The sequence below is a fragment of the Taudactylus pleione genome, unplaced genomic scaffold (assembly GCF_031769625.1).
Source record: "Taudactylus pleione unplaced genomic scaffold, aTauple2 ptg000577l, whole genome shotgun sequence".
NCBI lineage: Eukaryota > Metazoa > Chordata > Amphibia > Anura > Myobatrachidae > Taudactylus > Taudactylus pleione.
Genome location: NW_028284979.1, coordinates 50,512 through 66,070, shown reverse-complemented (window position 1 = coordinate 66,070; position 15,559 = coordinate 50,512).

Genomic DNA, 15,559 nt, shown 5'->3' with positions numbered 1-15,559 from the left:
CCATTTAACCCCCTGGGTGGAGAGGTCAGATCCCTTCTAGGGCCACTGGGGCCGGTCAGTGTGGTAGGAAGATAGTAGGATACACAGGTTAATAACAGTCATTCACCAATATTGCCAATAATGATCTGACCGATACCAATCGGCCTATTATCCAGTGTCCCGGTAGCTTTTCCGGTATAGCTGCCGCGACACTGGGCCACATCGCCACATACTGTATGGTCAGCACAACACTCTTGTCACTTTACTAGAAAACGTCCTTTTCCATTAGTACTTGTGGAGGCCTGTGACAAAATCCATTACCGCCATAAATGGTTTATCTGTGTCACTCTCCAACAGATCATTAGTGTTATCAGCGCTAAAGTACTCAGGAGAGAACGAGGAATGAAAGGCGCCTCCGCTGTTATTCTTAATAACATGCTTTGTGCATATACACTGAAATACACTCAAGGTCAATTCTTTTTGTCCTCCTGTCAGTTAATTGCCATTTATAACTCTAGAATTGATCACAAATCACCAGAGTATAATTGCCAGTGACACGTTTCACCTTTTCATCTCGCAGAATGCAAATTCAGCGCGCTGACACTTCTCCTGGTAAGTGATGGATTTGTGAAATTGTATCTGGAGGTGGTTAATACAAATGGGAGGCAAGAAACTGCAATTAAGAGCAAAGTTTAATTTTCTCAATTCCACTGACACAGGGAGAGATGACCTAGAAACGGGGTCTTCAGAGAAAGTGCTGGGGGGCACATTCTATATACCGCTTCATTGCTGCATAACAGCCCCTGCAGCACATCTCTTCAGGGGTACACATGTGTGTTGTGTATGTATATATATGTCAATCTCTTCTATCTAATATATATTATCTATCTATCTATCTCATACAGTATCTATCTATCTCATATCTATCTATCTATCTATTTATCTAATATCTATCTATCTCATACAGTATCTATCTATCTATCCATCCATCATCTATCGTGATGTAGTCAGGAAACCGGCCGAAATGCCGACCGCCGGCTTCCCGACAGTGAAATCCCGGCATGGGACTAATAATGATAGGCGTCTAAATACCGTCGCCTATCATAAGCCCCATGCCGAAATCCCGATGCTCGGCATACCGAAGCCAGGCGTCGGGAGCACATGGCCGTGTGGGGGGGGGGGGGGGGGGAGGAGGGTTAGGATAAGAGAAGGGAAGGGGGGATTAGTGTCAGGCACCACCGGGGGGAGATTAGATTTAGGCACCCCCCCGGGAGGGCTAGGGTGCAGGGTGGGGGGTTTAGGCAACCCTGGGGGGAGGCTATGGGGGGGAGGTTAGGGTTAGGCACCCATAAGGGAGGGTTTGGCAGGGGGTGGGGAGGGTTAGGCTGGCCTTCCGGTGTCAGTATTTCATCCGCCGGGCTCTGGTCTGGCGGTAATTCATACCCATTCCAATCTATCTATCTCATATCTATTTATCTATCTACTGTATCTATCTCATATCTATCTCTATATCTATTTTATACATGTCTTTCTATCTATCTATCTCTCTCATAAATGTATCTATCTACAGTATCGCATATCTAGTGGCGTAACATGGGCAGGTGCGCTGGGGCTCGTGCCCTGGGCGCCATGGGATCTGTGGCAAGGGAGGGGGGGGGAAAACGCACCGGTGGCCATGGTACAGGTCCGCCCTAGTCAGTCAGTGTAGTGCGGACTGCAGTGAGTGCGGTCCGCACTACACGGTTACACACACATAGCCGCCGGCGCTGGGTAGCACACTCGTACTACCTGGCGGCGATGTGTGTGTTTCAGCAGCCAATGAGCGTCAGACAGACTCTCATTGGCTGCTGCGCCTACTGCCAGAGCCGGGGGGGAGCTCACTCATGCAGTGGGTGATGGGAGAGACGTTTTCCATAGTACCGAGCGGGAGGATGGAGGAGCAGACAGCGCTGGGCGCAGCAGGGATTCAGGTAAACCAGTGTTTTGTGTATGTCTGTGTGTATGTAAGTATGTCTGTGTGTCTGTATGTATGTCTGTGTGTCTGTATGTATGGTCTGTGTGTATGTATGTCTGTATGTATGTCTGTATGTATGTCTGTGTGTCTGTATGTATGTCTGTGTGTCTGTATGTATGGTCTGTATGTATGGTCTGTATGTATGGTCTGTGTGTATGTCTGTGTGTCTGTAAGTATGTCTGTATGTATGTCTGTGTGTATGTATGTATGGTCTGTGTGTATGTATGTATGTCTGTATGTATGGTCTGTGTGTCTGTATGTATGTCTGTATGTATGTATGTATGTATGTCTGAGTGTATGTATGTATATCTGTGTGTATGTATGTATGTCTGTGTGTCTGTATGTATGTCTGTGTGTATGTATGTCTGTCTGTATGTCTGTGTGTATGTAAGTATGTCTGTGTGTATGTAAGTATGTCTGTGTGTATGTATGTATGTATGTGTCTGTATGTATGTCTGTGTGTATCTGTATGTATGTCTGTGTGTCTGTAAGTATGTCTGTGTGTATGTATGTATGTCTGTGTGTATGTCTGTGTGTCTGTATGTATGTCTGTGTGTATGTATGTATGTATGTCTGTGTGTCTGTATGTATGTCTGTGTGTATGTATGTGTGTCTGTGTGTATGTCTGTGTGTCTGTATGTATGTCTGTATGTATGTATGTCTGTGTGTATGTATGTATGGTCTGTGTGTATGTATGTATGTCTGTGTGTATGTCTGTGTGTCTGTATGTATGTCTGTATGTATGTCTGTATGTATGTATGTGTGTCTGTATGTATGTCTGTGTGTATGTATGTATGGTCTGTGTGTATGTATGTATGTATGTCTGTGTGTATGTAAGTATGTCTGTGTGTCTGTATGTATGTCTGTGTGTATGTCTGTGTGTCTGTATGTATGTCTGTGTGTATGTCTGTGTGTATGTATGTATGTATGTCTGTGTGTCTGTGTGTATGTATGTCTGTGTGTCTGTATGTATGTCTGAGTGTCTGTATGTATGTCTGAGTGTCTGTATGTATGTCTGTGTGTCTGTATGTATGTCTGAGTGTCTGTATGTATGTCTGTGTGTCTGTATGTAAGTATGTCTGTGTGTCTGTAAGTATGTCTGTGTGTCTGTATGTCTGTATGTATGTCTGTGTGTCTGTATGTATGTCTGTGTGTATGTCTGTGTGTCTGTATGTATGTCTGTGTGTATGTATGTATGTCTGTGTGTATGTATGTCTGTGTGTATGTATGTATGTCTGCGTGTATGTATGTATGTCTGTGTGTATGTATGTATGGTCTGTGTGTATGTCTGTATGTATGTCTGTGTGTATGTAAGTATGTCTGTGTGTCTGTATGTATGTCTGTGTGTCTGTATGTATGTCTGTGTGTATGTATGTATGTCTGTATGTATGTCTGTGTGTATGTATGTATGTCTGTGTCTGTATGTATGTCTGTGTGTATGTATGTATGGTCTGTGTGTCTGTATGTATGTCTGTGTGTATGTATGTATGTCTGTATGTATGTCTGTGTGTATGTATGTATGTCTGTGTGTATGTCTGTGTGTATGTATGTATGTATGTCTGTGTGTATGTACGTATGTCTGTGTGTATGTCTATATGTATGTCTGTGTGTATGTATGTATGTCTGTGTGTATGTCTGTGTGTGGGTGTTATGCATTACTGGCCGGGGGCACTGTATCACTATTGGTGGGCACTGAATAAGGTGCACTGCATAGGGGGGATCACTACTGGGGGCACTACTGGGGATCTGCATAAGGTGGACCACTACTGGGGGCCTCCATAGGGGGGCACAGCATAAGGGTGCACTACTGGGGGCACTGCTACTGGGGACATTGCATAAGGGGCACTACTACAGTGGGCATTGCAAGAGGGGCACTACTACTCAGGGCATCAAGGTGCATATGGTATGGAAGGGAATGTTCCCAGAGTGACGACAAAGGGGTGTGTCATGTTGACACGCCCGTTTTCAGTGGCCTCGCCCCTTGTGACATACGACCACGCCCATTTTTTGGCCCGCATACATAGGGGGGGCGGGAGCCTTCATTTTTCATCTTGCCTTGCGCTCCAAATACGCTAGTTACGTCACTGCTCATATCTATCTATCTCATATCTATCTCATACAGTATCTATCTATCTCATATCTATCTATCTGTATAAATGAGATATTATGATTTTGGTGGTAAGAGACTCCATAACTGCATAGGGCCAGTCGCAAGACTTATAAAGGCGGCAGTGGATGTTATTGCCTGTGGAAATGTCCCTATTTTATAGACTAATTCAGTGGTTACCAAACTTTTTTGAATCATGGCGCCCTAGAGTATCAGCATTGTTTTCACGGCACGGCCAAAAGTTTGTTATTGAGAAATTCAGAAAAGAAAATTAGTACAGTGAAGTAATTGTGCTGACCTGTCATCCTTAGGGTCAGTTATGTGGTGAGGACAGGGATGTGCTGACCTGTCACCCTTAGGGTCAGTTATGTGGTCATGGACAGGCATGTGCTGACCTGTCATCCTTAGGGTCAGTTGTGTGGTGAGGACAGGGATGTGCTGACCTGTCATCCTTAGGGTCAGTTATGTGATGGGGACAGGGATGTGCTGACCTGTCATCCTTAGGGTCAGTTATGTGGTGGGGACAGGGATGTGCTGACCTGTCACCCTTAGGGTCAGTTATGTGGTGAGGACAGGGATGTGCTGACCTGTCACCCTTAGGGTCAGTTATGTGGTGGGGACAGGGATGTGCTGACCTGTCATCCTTAGGGTCAGTTATGTGGTGAGGACAGGGATGTGCTGACCTGTCATCCTTAGGGTCAGTTATGTGGTGGGGACAGGGATGTGCTGACCTGTCATCCTTAGGGTCAGTTATGTGGTGAGGACAGGGATGTGCTGACCTGTCATCCTTAGGGTCAGTTATGTGGTGGGGACAGGGATGTGCTGACCTGTCATCCTTAGGGTCAGTTATGTGGTGGGGACAGGGATGTGCTGACCTGTCATCCTTAGGGTCAGTTATGTGGTGAGGACAGGGATGTGCTGACCTGTCATCCTTAGGGTCAGTTATGTGGTGAGGACAGGGATGTGCTGACCTGTCATCCTTAGGGTCAGTTATGTGGTGGGGACAGGGATGTGCTGACCTGTCATCCTTAGGGTCAGTTATGTGGTGGGGACAGGGATGTGCTGACCTGTCATCCTTAGGGTCAGTTATGTGGTGAGGACAGGGATGTGCTGACCTGTCATTCTTAGGTTCAGTTATGTGGTGAGGACAGGGATGTGCTGACCTGTCATCCTTAGGGTCAGTTATGTGGTGGGGACAGGGATGTGCTGACCTGTCACCCTTAGGGTCAGTTATGTGGTGGGGACAGGGATGTGCTGACCTGTCACCCTTAGGGTCAGTTATGTGGTGAGGACAGGGATGTGCTGACCTGTCATCCTTAGGGTCAGTTATGTGGTGAGGACAGGGATGTGCTGAGCTGTCATCCTTAGGGTCAGTTATGTGGTGAGGACAGGGATGTGCTGACCTGTCATCCTTAGGGTCAGTTATGTGGTGGGGACAGGGATGTGCTGACCTGTCACGCTTAGGGTCAGTTATGTGGTCATGGACAGGCATGTGCTGACCTGTCATCCTTAGGGTCAGTTGTGTGGTGAGGACAGGGATGTGCTGACCTGTCATCCTTAGGGTCAGTTATGTGATGGGGACAGGGATGTGCTGACCTGTCATCCTTAGGGTCAGTTATGTGGTGGGGACAGGGATGTGCTGACCTGTCACCCTTAGGGTCAGTTATGTGGTGAGGACAGGGATGTGCTGACCTGTCACCCTTAGGGTCAGTTATGTGGTGAGGACAGGGATGTGCTGACCTGTCATCCTTAGGGTCAGTTATGTGGTGGGGACAGGGATGTGCTGACCTGTCATCCTTAGGGTCAGTTATGTGGTGAGGACAGGGATGTGCTGACCTGTCATCCTTAGGGTCAGTTATGTGGTGGGGACAGGGATGTGCTGACCTGTCATCCTTAGGGTCAGTTATGTGGTGGGGACAGGGATGTGCTGACCTGTCATCCTTAGGGTCAGTTATGTGGTGAGGACAGGGATGTGCTGACCTGTCATCCTTAGGGTCAGTTATGTGGTGAGGACAGGGATGTGCTGACCTGTCATCCTTAGGGTCAGTTATGTGGTGGGGACAGGGATGTGCTGACCTGTCATCCTTAGGGTCAGTTATGTGGTGGGGACAGGGATGTGCTGACCTGTCATCCTTAGGGTCAGTTATGTGGTGAGGACAGGGATGTGCTGACCTGTCATTCTTAGGTTCAGTTATGTGGTGAGGACAGGGATGTGCTGACCTGTCATCCTTAGGGTCAGTTATGTGGTGGGGACAGGGATGTGCTGACCTGTCACCCTTAGGGTCAGTTATGTGGTGGGGACAGGGATGTGCTGACCTGTCACCCTTAGGGTCAGTTATGTGGTGGGGACAGGGATGTGCTGACCTGTCATCCTTAGGGTCAGTTATGTGGTGAGGACAGGGATGTGCTGAGCTGTCATCCTTAGGGTCAGTTATGTGGTGAGGACAGGGATGTGCTGACCTGTCATCCTTAGGGTCAGTTATGTGGTGGGGACAGGGATGTGCTGACCTGTCACGCTTAGGGTCAGTTATGTGGTGAGGACAGGGATGTGCTGACCTGTCATCCGTAGGGTCAGTTATGTGGTGAGGACAGGGATGTGCTGACCTGTCACCCTTAGGGTCAGTTATGTGGTCATGGACAGGCATGTGCTGACCTGTCATCCTTAGGGTCAGTTGTGTGGTGAGGACAGGGATGTGCTGACCTGTCATCCTTAGGGTCAGTTATGTGATGGGGACAGGGATGTGCTGACCTGTCATCCTTAGGGTCAGTTATGTGGTGGGGACAGGGATGTGCTGACCTGTCACCCTTAGGGTCAGTTATGTGGTGAGGACAGGGATGTGCTGACCTGTCACCCTTAGGGTCAGTTATGTGGTGGGGACAGGGATGTGCTGACCTGTCATCCTTAGGGTCAGTTATGTGGTGAGGACAGGGATGTGCTGACCTGTCATCCTTAGGGTCAGTTATGTGGTGGGGACAGGGATGTGCTGACCTGTCATCCTTAGGGTCAGTTATGTGGTGAGGACAGGGATGTGCTGACCTGTCATCCTTAGGGTCAGTTATGTGGTGGGGACAGGGATGTGCTGACCTGTCATCCTTAGGGTCAGTTATGTGGTGGGGACAGGGATGTGCTGACCTGTCATCCTTAGGGTCAGTTATGTGGTGAGGACAGGGATGTGCTGACCTGTCATCCTTAGGGTCAGTTATGTGGTGAGGACAGGGATGTGCTGACCTGTCATCCTTAGGGTCAGTTATGTGGTGGGGACAGGGATGTGCTGACCTGTCATCCTTAGGGTCAGTTATGTGGTGGGGACAGGGATGTGCTGACCTGTCATCCTTAGGGTCAGTTATGTGGTGAGGACAGGGATGTGCTGACCTGTCATTCTTAGGTTCAGTTATGTGGTGAGGACAGGGATGTGCTGACCTGTCATCCTTAGGGTCAGTTATGTGGTGGGGACAGGGATGTGCTGACCTGTCACCCTTAGGGTCAGTTATGTGGTGGGGACAGGGATGTGCTGACCTGTCACCCTTAGGGTCAGTTATGTGGTGGGGACAGGGATGTGCTGACCTGTCATCCTTAGGGTCAGTTATGTGGTGAGGACAGGGATGTGCTGAGCTGTCATCCTTAGGGTCAGTTATGTGGTGAGGACAGGGATGTGCTGACCTGTCATCCTTAGGGTCAGTTATGTGGTGGGGACAGGGATGTGCTGACCTGTCACGCTTAGGGTCAGTTATGTGGTGAGGACAGGGATGTGCTGACCTGTCATCCGTAGGGTCAGTTATGTGGTGAGGACAGGGATGTGCTGACCTGTCACCCTTAGGGTCAGTTATGTGGTCATGGACAGGCATGTGCTGACCTGTCATCCTTAGGGTCAGTTGTGTGGTGAGGACAGGGATGTGCTGACCTGTCATCCTTAGGGTCAGTTATGTGATGGGGACAGGGATGTGCTGACCTGTCATCCTTAGGGTCAGTTATGTGGTGGGGACAGGGATGTGCTGACCTGTCACCCTTAGGGTCAGTTATGTGGTGAGGACAGGGATGTGCTGACCTGTCACCCTTAGGGTCAGTTATGTGGTGGGGACAGGGATGTGCTGACCTGTCACCCTTAGGGTCAGTTATGTGGTGGGGACAGGGATGTGCTGACCTGTCATCCTTAGGGTCAGTTATGTGGTGGGGACAGGGATGTGCTGACCTGTCATCCTTAGGGTCAGTTATGTGGTGGGGACAGGGATGTGCTGACCTGTCATCCTTAGGGTCAGTTATGTGGTGGGGAAAGGGATGTGCTGACCTGTCATCCTTAGGGCCAGTTATGTGGTGGGGACAGGGATGTGCTGACCTGTCACCCTTAGGGTCAGTTATGTGGTGGGGACAGGTCTGCGCTTATGTTTTTCCACATATTTACATGACACTGACCATAATTTGATTTGGTGCTGGACCACCAACCTGAGGCACCCAAGGGTGCCACGGTGCACAGTTTGGGAACCACTGGACTAATTATTGAGTATAATTTCTCTTATTCTGTATGTAAAGTGCAATTTGTACCATCTGCTCTTGTACATTAAAATATAATAAAAACAAACATTTAAAAGACACAGGAAAACACATCATATCGGTGTTCATTGAACAGGTCCTGATGTGAGATCACAGGGACGGATTTTGTATTAAGCGCGGCAGGGCCTCATCTAAGGGCAGGAGGGGTTTTATACCCACAGAACAGATTTCATCTTCCTCTAGTAAAAGAAAGGAGACAAATCCACTGATGTGAGTGTAACTGGTGAAGGGGTGAATTGTGTAGGTTAGTGACACTTTAATTGACTCCATAACAAAGCTGGTGAAGCTGGAGAGTTACAGAAGTCAGACTAGTGAGTGCATGGGATGTAAGGATCAAAGTTTTCATCTCCAGGACCTAAATTCATAGCTCCAACATTGGGGATATGGAGGAAGATTTATTCGTTTTTTTGCAGAAAATCCTCCAAAATGCAGTTTGCTAACCTGGAAGTTTTGCAGGAATGCATTAGGAGTGGACTCATAGGTTTCTCCAGGGACTGCGAAATCGGCAAATGTACAAAGCATTCAGGGCTTTTGCCCCAAACCCCCCCCTTCCCCAAAAGCTAACGCCATTGTATCCTGTAGATTACATTAATGTAATTCCTTTAATGCTCGCTCAAGCTCTGTCCACTGGCTGCGCACTTAGCTAGCTACCACCTTACTGCACTTTTCCCTTTTTGCAGTGACGGGCTTTTACCAGGGCACATGATGATTAATAAATAATATCTTATGGATGGACTCCGCTGCTCTGATCGATCAGTGCTTACCTTATTTGGTGATAGAGTATCTGCTAATTCAGGCCTGGCCAACCTGTGGCTCTCCAGCTGTTGTGAAACTACACGTTCCAGCATGCCCTGCTACAGTTTTGCTAATAGGGTATGCTAAAACGGTTGCAAGGCATGCTGGGACGTGTAGTTTCACAACAGCTGGAGAGCCACAGGTTGGCCAGGCCTGTGCTAATTTATCCTGAAGCACGGCACGAGGACCCCATCTGTGTATATGGGGGGGGGCTTTAGGAGTGTTGGCATTCCAATTCATTCAAACTGAATCACTGCAGGTGTACATTAGTTTTTTACAGGATGGGTACAGGATGCCGATGCTCGGGATCCCGGCGGTTAAAATCCCGCCGCCGCCCTCTGACAGGGTTAGGATACCGACACTTGTCAGTAGGTATCCTAACCCTCCCCCCCAGTGCCTAACCCCTTACCCTCCCCCCAACCCTGCTACTTACCTTCTGGATGCTGGGGGTCGTGATTCGAAATGTCGGCATCCCATGCGTCAGCATATTAGGCGTATCCTTTTTATTTTACATGTAGCTAAATTGCTGACGGATCTTAGTTCATTGGAAGATGTGGGACTACTAGCCCCCTTTGGGACTAGCTTACGGGATACAGTAGGCAGCTCCATATACCTCAATGCCAGACACTGCTGCAATCATGAATTTGTAGTTGTAATCATTTTTTAGACTAAATTATTTTCCTTAATGTGTAAATCTAATAGTTTTTGGTGTTTCTTATCATTAACATAAAGGAATATTTATATGCGTAAACGCCAGGTCCCGCTGACTTAATAAAATATCTCAGCCCAGAACCAGTGATTCACTTTGCTTCTGACCTTTATATGTTGAAATCTCCTTCAGATGTAAACAAAAAAACCCCCTAAATTGCTGAATCGTAAGATTGCGGATCAAGAAGCGACGGAAATGACATTCGCTGAATAATTTGAAAACTAACTTTGCTTTTCATCTTTAATTAAATGAGGGATCAGGACTAAGGCAGGAACAAAAGGAATTGATCATGAAGGTGATTACACCACTTGACAATCAGCCGGTTATTGGTCTTGTACAAAAGGCGCTGGCAGTGTTGTCATGTAATGAATAGGGCGCCAGGCATGATATGATTACAGAGGCAACAAAGGAGAGGCAGTCGTATCTCAGCGAGCGCAAGATATCCGCTCACTTTACAGCTCCTGAGTCTATTATCAGGTGCTACAGAAGCCGCGCAGATTGTGTCTCATCTTTTTTTAATGCGTTTTGTATGCTCAAGAAAATCCTCCCTCAATCTGATCCCGCTCACCCAGCGTAATGATGAGAGAACGAGGCAGAAAGCCAGTTATCTTAAGACCCAGATTAGCAATTTAAATATGAATAAGCAGCTCTCACATAAAGCACACTTAATGGACTGAGAAGGAACAACAATTCTTTATCTTGTTAAATTCAAGCTGACAAAATGGGAATGGAGATTGGAAATGAATGGCGTGCACGAGGCAGGAATATACTGCGAGGGCACAGCCAATACATGTGCTTGTGGCAAAGGCTTAAATGGAGACTTCATGTAACGCAGCATGTACGGCAGCGGAGGGTGGTCTGTATCCTGCCGGCCCGCAGCCCCTTATGAATGATCTGTAAGCCGTCTGCTGAATATTGTTGTAATATAGTTATAGGACATGACCTTGGCAGACATGATGAAAACCCTGATAAGTAACTCAGGGGGAGATGTATCAAATCTTGGAAAGAGATAAAGTGGAGAGATAGAGGGGGAGACATATGAAACCTGATTCAGAATGGTACGCTAGCACGATGGTTAGCGTACATCTCCGATGGTATAAGGACTGTGCATGTGCAGAACGGGTCCTGTGATCTCGCTCGCAGACCCCTCCCACCAGGCTGGAGCATTAACATTCTGCGGTGTTTGGAGGTAGGGCGGGGACGTGTCCTGGTAACATGGCGGGGTTGGGGGTGAGGTGTACGGCGGGGTTGGGGGTGAGGTGTACGGCGGGGGGGGGTGAGGTGTACGGCGGGGGGGGGGGGTGAGGTGTATGGAGAGGTTGGGGGTGAGGTGTATGGTAGTTTTGGGGGTGAGGTGTATGGTAGTTTTGGGGGTGAGGTGTATGGTAGTTTTGGGGGTGAGGTGTTTCGCAGTGTTGGGGGTGAGGTGTACGGCAGTGTTGGGGTGAGGTGTATGGCGGGGTTGGGGCTGAGGTGTATGGTAGTTTTGGGGATGAGGTGTACGGCACTGTTGGGGGTGAGGTGTACGGCACTGTTGGGGGTGAGGTGTACGGCACTGTTGGGGGTGAAGTGTACGGCAGTGCTGGGGGTGAGATGTACGGCAGTACTGGGGGTGAGGTGTACGGCAGTACTGGGGGTGAGGTGTATAGTGGTAATGGGGGTGAGGTGTAAGGCAGTGTTCGGGGTGAGGCGTATGGCAGTGATGGGGCTGAGGTGTATGGCGGGGTTGGGGGTGAGGTGTATGGCGGGGTTGGGGGTGAGGTGAATAGTAGTGTTGGTGTGAGGTGTATAGCGGTGTTGGGGATGAGGTGTATGGTGGTGAGGTGTATGGCGGGGTTGGGGGTGAGGTGTATAGTAGTGTTGGGGATGAGGTGTACGGCCCTGTTGGGGGTGAGGTGTATAGTGGTGATGGGGGTGAGGTGTAAGGCAGTGTTGGGGGTGAGGTGTATGGTGGTGATGGGGGTGAGGTGTATGGCGGGGTTGGGGTTGAGGTGTATAGTAGTGTTGGTGTGAGGTGTATAGCGGTGTCAGGGTGAGGCGTATGGGGCTGATGTGTATGGCGGGGTTGGGGGTGAGGTGTATGGCGGGGTTGGGGGTGAGGTGTATAGTAGTGTTGGTGTGAGGTGTATAGCGGTGTTGGGGATGAGGTGTATGGTGGTGAGGTGTATGGCGGGGTTGGGGGTGAGGTGTATAGTAGTGTTGGGGATGAGGTGTACGACAGTGTTGGGGATGAGGTGTACGGCAGTGTTGGGGATGAGGTGTACGGCAGTGTTGGGGATGAGGTGTACGGCAGTGTTGGGGGTGAGGTGTACGGCAGTGTTGGGGGTGAGGTGTACGGCAGTGTTGGGGTGAGCTGTACGGCAGTTTTGGGGGTGAGCTGTACGGCAGTTTTGGGGGTGAGGTGTACGGCACTGTTGGGGGTGAGGTGTACGGCACTGTTGGGGGTGAGGTGTACGGCAGTGTTGGGGGTGAGGTGTACGGCAGTGATGGGGGTGAGGTGTACGGCAGTGTTGGGGGTGAGGTGTACGGCAGTGTTGGGGGTGAGGTGTACGGCAGTGATGGGGGTGAGGTGTACGGCAGTGATGGGGGTGAGGTGTATAGTAGTGTTGGTGTGAGGTGTATAGCGGTGTTGGGGGTGAGGTGTATGGTGGTGAGGTGTATGGCGGGGTTGGGGATGAGGTGTATGACAGTGCTGGGGATGAGGTGTACGGCCCTGTTGGGGGTGAGGTGTACGGCAGTGTTGGGGGTGAGGTGTACGGCAGTGTTGGGGATGAGGTGTACGGCACTGTTGGGGGTGAGGTGTACGGCAGTGTTGGGGGTGAGGTGTACGGCAGTGTTGGGGGTGAGGTTTATGGCAGTGTTGGGGGTGAGGTGTATGGCGGGGTTGGGGGTGAGGTGTATAGTAGTGTTGGTGTGAGGTGTATAGCGGTGTTGGGGGTGAGGTGTACGGCAGTGTTGGGGGTGAGGTGTATGGCGGGGTTGGGGATGAGGTGTATGACAGTGTTGGGGATGAGGTGTACGGCCCTGTTGGGGGTGAGGTGCATGTCAGTGTTGGGGATGAGGTGTACGGCCCTGATGGTGGTGAGGTGTATAGTAGTGTTGGTGGTGAGGTGTATAGTAGTGTTGGGGGTGAGGTGTATGGTGGTGATGGGGGTGCCCTGAGGACAGAGTTTGGGAACCTCTGCTATATACCATAAAACAGAATATTAGAGTGTGAGAGCAGAAATTTTTTCCCTTTTAATGTGAGGTAAATATTAGCAGCGAATAGCCAATGGAGGAGGCGCGGGCAACGTGACCAATGAGAGGATTCCTTCTGTAGATATGTCTAATAGTTGGTGTGAATTTATATGAGGTGTGACTGTGCTGGGGACGGGGTACTAAATGTGGACGACCCTGAGGTCATGAGCCCAATTCCTGACCTGTACAAAATCTGAAGTGGGGTTTTTATGTTCTCCCCGTGTTTGCTCCAGTTTTCAACTCTGATTTCTTCCCACACCCTAAAAACATACAGGTAAATTAACCCCAGTGTACACGTGTCTACATGCAGTAGGGGATATAGAGTGTAAGCTCCTCTGGGGCAGGGATTACTATGAATGACTTAATATTCCCTGGTAAAGCGCTGCACATTGTGTGCAATAATAAATAATGTACAGGTGAGCACAATATAGCACAGGGCTGGATACTGGTGGGATGCCTTTGGTGCACTAGGCCGTCTCGCTGAAGATGCCGTTTCGCTCATGAACCTGAGCAGCTCAGCAAATCCGTAATGTAACAGCTGCTTCTCTGAGGCTTCACTTCCCAGTGATTTCATTTGATTACATTCAGCTGGATCTCCCCACGAGCTGGGCACATATAGTAAGTGGGAGGGGCTGGGCACATATAGTAAGTGGGAGGGGCTGGGCACATATAGTAAGTGGGAGGGGCTGGGCACATATAGTAAGTGGGAGGGGCTGGGCACATATAGTAAGTCCCTGCAATTATGCAGATTCATATCTCGTGGTTGAAGGTGCGGTGCCGTACCCCTGCTAGTGAGGAGGAACAACGCCCCCGAGAACAAAATAATAATAATACAATTATCAATGTCACCGTGGTCATTGCCGACATAATATACTGAACCCAAATGGTATATAAATAAATAGGCAAATTACTCCAATTGCGTTAGCAGCTATTACTTGTAAAGGGGTGATAGTTATGACCCATGATTGTGCGTAAAGAGCCCCATCACCAATTAGCTTATGGGGCCCAAACAATTCTAGTTATGCCCCTCTCTGTATTCATTATTAGGGCATTTACATGAAGGCTGACTGCAAACCCCCCCCCCCCCCCAATTCTGCCATGTTAATTTGGTGAAGGGGTGTTTGAGGGGCTATATCTAAAAAAAAAATGTATTACAAATAATACAGATAAAACTTGGGTCATCAGCAGAGGACAAAAGAAAGACATTGTGACATATGGAAACTTTATCCACTTTCTATATCGCTAATATTATATTTCAGCAACATCAAGACTCATTATTGGGATGATTTGGGAGTCATCACGGTTCCTCATAGCTTGTCACTTGTTGTAGGGGGATGTCGTTAATATCCCAAGGATTAAGCACCCCAGGAGAAGTTAGGATTAGGCTGCGGGAGGGGGGAGGTTAGGGAATAAGGGGGGAGGGTAAGGTTTAGGCACTTATCAGGAGGGTAAGGGTGCGGGGTAGGGAGGGTTAGTGTTCGGGTACAATAAAGGAGGGTTAGGGGGTAAATAGGACAGGGGAACATTACTGTTCTCCTGGCGGGAGTGTACTGACATCCGGTATCTCCTCCGTCTGTATGTCATACCGGTTCCCTTGTAGGCACACGTCAAACATCAGAAACTTGTCCGATTCTGATAAATGATGTCCAGGCCGAGGCTGCTGTGTGACTTCTGCAATAGGTGCTAAGGACCAGCGGTTCTCAAACCCCAATGGCCAAAAGTAGTTTATGGAGAAATTCAGAAAAAAAATATTAAATGAATTTAGGCTCAGTTATGTGGTGGTGGCCAGGGCTGCGCGCTTGTGTTTGTCCACATATTTACGATCAGCCACTACCAGCCCTGGTTTTGCCAATAACATTACCCGCAAATAACTTGGCCCTGAGCCACCAACCCATGGCACCACCCCTGCATGCGCCCTACAGCACCCCGTGTGGGAACCACTGCTATATACAACCGCTTCAGATTACGGTTGTATATAGCAGAACAATCCTTTATGGTTTGTATCTATTATATTTTTGCAAAATACGAAAGTAAATAGAGATGACCTATTACAAAAAAAACTGTGAACAAAATCGTGACAAATTTGGTAAATCTATTTGATTTAACCTATTTGTCTGAACAACTGTCTGCAGGTGTTTGGGAACAAATGGGCTATTGTAAATTGCTCTC